Source organism: Strongylocentrotus purpuratus, unplaced genomic scaffold (assembly GCF_000002235.5).
Source record: "Strongylocentrotus purpuratus isolate Spur 01 unplaced genomic scaffold, Spur_5.0 spur5_scaffold_7, whole genome shotgun sequence".
NCBI classification, from domain to species: Eukaryota; Metazoa; Echinodermata; class Echinoidea; order Camarodonta; family Strongylocentrotidae; genus Strongylocentrotus; species Strongylocentrotus purpuratus.
The window spans coordinates 13,297,021-13,303,152 of NW_022145613.1; positions in this window are offsets into that span (position 1 = coordinate 13,297,021).

The following is a 6,132-nucleotide window of genomic DNA, read 5'->3' on the forward strand; positions in this document are numbered from 1 at the left end:
GCATTTAAGACAGACAGTATATTGGGGTTGTGATTTGCATAATTTTGGGTTGGCTATTGAATGTAGATAGAAATAGAAATAGCTGGCATACCCAGGAGGTTTTGAATGTTAAGGACCTGGCAAAGAAAGAGTAAAGGGGAGTGGCTGTAGAATAATGGGCAGAACCCTTCAAGTCAGTGCTACGGTGCAGACGTTTAATACACGAGGTAGATTTATTTAGTAGCAGAAACATTTTTCTTGAGCAAGACTTTTTACGTCGGGGCGAGATACTAGGGACTTTTAGATTTGCACGTCTACAGCTTTGACTGCAACGTGTGACGTCATTTTAAGGCACTGCGCATGCGTTACGTCGTCTCAGTCGGCGATGGAGAATGCATCAACATTGATTTTCCTAAATCTAGTACATACATGTACATACAAACATATTGATATTTATATAGCGCCTTTACATGCTCAAGGTACTAGTATGCCGCGTGCGCATAAAATATTCAGTTCCTCATGTAGACAAAGGAACATTCCTTTCCTGCTATTATGTAAAAATGTGTAGAACAGGTGTCACATGCATATTCACCTGTTCTACACATTTGTACATAATAGCAGTGAAGGGATGTTCTTTTGCTGATGGTAGAATGGGGAACTGTATATTTTGTCCTCTTTCTTTGTCCGTGATGTTCATATTGTTACTTCCTGCATGCATGTATATCATTTATTTTTATTTATTTATTTATTTATAACACATCTTTAAAAAGAAGGGTAGCCCAATCAGCAAACAAATACTGGTTTTCGTTGAGGCCCTTCATGACACAAACAAGTATATACATTTCATCAACATATCAAAATATAAATAAATATAGAAAATTACAAAATACGATTTTAACAAACACAAAATAGCAAACCAGATTATAAATAAGGATTTGATTAAAAAGAATAACGAAATGAGTAAAATGTATATGATACAAATATAAAAATATAAATAAATAATTAAAGTTACAAAATACGATTTTAACAAACAAAAATTGCAAACCAGGTTATAAAAAAGGATTTGAACATAGAGAATCACGAAATGAGTAAAATGTATATGATACAAATATGTAAATGCCATATATCCTATTGAAGCAAACAGTAAAAAGTTATTAAAAAACATACAACCACAATAACAAACCAACAAGAGAAAACAAGAAGAAGATATGATAATATATATATAAAAAGAGGAGAGAAAGAAGAGTTATATCAAACCATAATCATATTAAAACGTGGATGTCTTTTGCCATTTTGCCAATTCTTGTTTAAATGGTTTCATATTGTTTATAAATCGAATACGTTCGGGTAATTTATTCCAGTTTGATGGACCTGTGACAAGAAATGACTTCTGATAAAAGGTCGTACGAACATGTGGCATCCTAATTAGCATCTTATTTGTGCTCCTTGTTGTTCGAGATGATATCGCTTCAATATAAATAAACTTATCACCTAGTACTTCAGGTGCAGCTTTATGTAAGCATTTGTGAATCATGCAACAAGATGCTCTAAAAAATAGATGATCTACTTTCGGCCAGGATAGAATTTCAAACACTTGTTCAGATGGGGTTTCCCAGGAAAAACGAGATATCATATATGCTGCCCTCTTATGTAATCTTTCCAGTTTACTATGGTTTGCTTCAGATCTCCCAGACCAAACGGTACAACAGTACATTAAATGGGGCACTACAAAAGCCCAGTACAGTTTGTTCAATTGTGCTTTATCAAAATAATGTTTACATCGACGAATAGTTCCTAATTTCTGTTTCACAGTTAAAGCAATACTTTCGATATGTTTTTTAAAGTCAAGACTGTTATCAATTATAACCCCCAAACATTTATATGTATATACACATTCCAATTGGCATCTATTTAATTCAATCGACAGCATACTGTTATCTAATGATCTAAGCTTTAGCTTTGATCCTAGCAGCATCGTTTTGGTTTTATCACTATTCAAAATCAACTTATTTTCATTCAGCCAAGAATTCAGTTCACCAAGAGCTTTTGTCAGTTTGAGTTCTACCTCTTGTTTAGTTTTTCCACATACAGAAATTGTAGTATCATCCGCATACATATAAACAATGCCATTTGAGATGGAACATGGGAGGTCATTAACAAATAGAGTAAAAAGGAGCGGGGCCAGGATGGACCCTTGTGGAACTCCCATTGTTATATTTCTAAATGTTGATTTTCTTTCCCTAATGAGACAAATTGTTGGCGATTTTTCAAGTATGATTCAAACCATTTAATTACATGCGGGGAGCAACCATATTGATGTAATCTATTTAAGAGGAGAGAGTAGTTGACTGTATCGAATGCACGACGGAGATCTATAAAAGCTACACCATTCAAATATCCTTTGTCTACATTGTCTGACCACTGGTTAACCATGCATAATAGGGCTGTTTCACATGAGTGCTTAGGACGAAATCCAAATTGGTTCTTATAAAATAGATTATGCTGAGACAGATATTCAAAGATATTTAAATAAACTGCCCTTTCAATTATTTTAGATAAAATCGGCAATATATACACGGGTCTGTAGTTTTTCATTATGGTTGTATCCCCTCCTTTGGGAATCGGTTGGACTCGGGCTATCTTCCAAGCATCAGGGTATACTGAAGAATGCAAAGAAAGATTGAGTATATATACTAAACTTTCCATTACATGAAAAATATCACAGATATATTTCAGTATTTTAACGGAGAGTTCATCATACCCAGTTGCTTTTTTGCAAGTATATGATTTTATCTGTTTGATGACGAAATCTATCGAGATATTTGAAAAGTAAAGTAAATCACCGTTTGTTTGTTTTTCAAGATTTTCTTCAAGTGATTCACATCTCTTGATATTTTCGGTCTCTAGCTCAAAATCTTTAGTGAGTTCAGAAACGGAGTCAACAAAATAGGTATTAAAATATTCAACAACCTCCTTCAAGTCTGATATTGCAACATCGTTTACATTCAATATTATATTTTTAGACTGACTTTTCTTAGTAAGACGTCGCATAACATCCGATAACGCATTTGCGTTTCCTAATTTGTCGTTCAATAATGAAGTAATGTATGATTTTTTAAGATTTTTGAGTTCACGTGTAATAAGATTTCTGCATTTTTTATATTGTTCCCAAAAATCTGACGACGAGAGCTGTATTGCTTTATCACGAAGGTAGTCCCTCGTGTTCATCAATTTAATGACGTCACCTGTCACCCAAGGACATGGATTATTTCTTAGACGTTTTCTTTTGTATGGTGCACACATATTTACAATTTCCATTATCGGATTGTACCATATATCCCATGCACAGTTTACATCCTTACACTGATATACTTCTTCAAAATGCACTTGGGAAAGTAAAAAATTGAATTCTGCAAACTCAAAACCCTTAAAATCTCTCCATTCTATGATATTTTCTTTTTGAGTAATATCAGCATCACCGTAAACGGTGAAAATCATATAATGATCACTAAATGATGTTTTTAGCACTCCATTCAAGGAGTGATTTTCTACGTCAGTGGAATATATAAGATCAATAATAGTTTGCGACGTTGTCGTCACTCGTGTTGGAACATCAATCAGTTGATCGAAAAGAAAACCAGACATCATCTCTTCGAGAGATCGTGATAAAGAGTTTATGTTATTTGGACACATATCACAATTTAAGTCTCCAAGTAATATAATTTCCACATCTGTATTGGTGACAGCTTGACTTAACATTCCGTTCAATAAATCAAAGTAACTTGACGACGAATTTGGAGGTCTGTAGATAACACATATAAGAAGTGTTTCTGAATGTTTTGGCGATAATTTTACCCACAGAGCTTCAATATCGTCGCAAGTAATATTATTTTCATACTGGCAACTTACGTCATCTTTCACGTACAGAGCCACACCCCCTCCATGCCGGTTGCGGTCTTTGCGGAAAATATTGTAATTTTCAATGTCCAAATCTTCCAAATTGCGGAGCTTTAATATTCGTGTGTGCGTATCGTAGAAACAGAACATCGAGTGCAATCTGTAAGATTTCTAATTGTAGTTAAGTACGTTGACACGCATGATCAGTCGGCGTTCGTCGTGTTCTCGTCCACTCAATCTAAAAATCCCTATTAAGCTGTCAAGTCGACGGGGATTCTACGCACTCTATAGACTGGCCAAGCGACCAGTGTAGTCATCGACAGAGATAGAGATGAGCTGCAAAGTCGACGGGGATATCTACGCAGTCTAGAGACTGGCCAAGCGACCAGGACCAGGAGGGACTCACGAGATGGAAGCTGCCCTGTTAAAAAGTTATGTTCTATTAAATTGTTTATGTTCTGTTGATTTTTGTCGCCACGATTTGTAGGCTGAATATTAAACCTGTTCAGGTGTGGTTTTCTGATGAGGTAGCAGAGTAAATGATTTTTAAAAAAGTCACTCACGTGACAGGGACATAGGGTAATTGTGATTTTTCAGAGGTGTTTATAGCGCTTGCGTTGTCATTTCTAAAAAGATTGAAATGCCATTGAGCGTCAACTGGCTTGCTAGTGTTTATGTTGAGATATTGTCAAAAATCGGAATAAGTCAGCATTCTATTTCTGCAGCGTTTGTTATTAATTAAAATGTCATGAGAACACAGGCGTATGGATGATTTCGAGTTAGTAATCACAAATGTACCTGACAGGATTTAAAAAAGAAGATTGCACTGCACAGCTATGGTACATATAAACTAATGCAAAAATAGATTTATGTATGATTAAAAGTTAAGGTTAATAATCACTGGCTTTGGGGGAGAAAAAACAGCTATCTGGATGTTTATTTTCCGTACAATTTGTTTTCTTTTATATAGAGAAGAATCGTCTGATAGCCTATTAATGTACGCTTTCATTTAACAAGATTGATGGGCTAATTAATTACCTTATAATTCTTCGTTAACTTTCAGGTTCTAAAAGTAGCTTTCCTGTACGCACTGTAACAACAGTGCTCGTGGCTTCTGCTGGGGGTTATCCTGCGTTTTAAACTCAAACTGTGAGTTCTGTTTACTTAATTTCTTTTAAATCATTTCAAATATTTGTTTTACATCTTCGTTTGAGATGAACATGAATCACATTATAAACATAATTCCATGTATTAATCGAGCATTTAGAAAATGCTTTTGGCATGTATTAAGTCACGTCATGCAAATCATTGTTCTGGATCCTTCTGTTGTGCAATAGATCCAAGGGCTAAGGCCAAGTGAAAATGATTTCTAGTTTCCAGTACCCTGTTTCTCTCTTTTTATGATCCGCCCCTTTTCCAGTGCTTCATATTTTTGTTTTGATATCAAATAAAGAATAATCTGAAGTATCTAAAAAAAAAAGCTGGCCTGTTTTAATAGTGGATGGACAACTTTTTTCAGGATTCGTGTAGAATCCGATAAAAGACAATTTGCATATTGGGGAAACCTCCTTTTTACATTAAATAAAAAGCGAAAAAACCTTACGAGGAACTAGGAAACAATTTGACTCGGCCTACTTGAGTTTCACTAAACCAGTGTCACATTCTCATCTCATCTTTGTCCTGTGTTATTTTTTGTCGATTCACCAAAACGTATGTCCAATATTCGACATAGGCTAATTGATGATTAATCGTTTTGTGTGCATTTTGATGTTTCTTGAATCTGTGATTCCTATTTGAAGAAAAACCAGCAGCCACGAAATAACTTCGCAACTATAGGTGGATAACATTGCATATATGAACCCCATTCTACATCGCCAGATTAACCAAAACGACATGAGCAGTAAATCCAGGGGCGGCGATCCCGGGGGGCGGGGGGACACGTCCCCCCTAAAAATGAGAACAAAACAAAAAGACGAGCAGAACGTTTGAAAGTGTTGATCTTTCCACATTATTTATTCAACTGTATATTAATGTTAATGAAGTAAACAAATCAATTATAATAATATGAAAGGAAAGTAAACGAAGGATATAAATTAAACCAGGAGCAGCGATTTCATGTTATTAGCAGATGGGCAAAACTTTACATATTTGTATGTAATACCTCGTTTATGTAGATCTTCTTCCATTAAATTGTACAGTTATATTAAATCATGCGATGGAGTGTAGAGACTGAGCGATAAGATTATCCATTTTTAA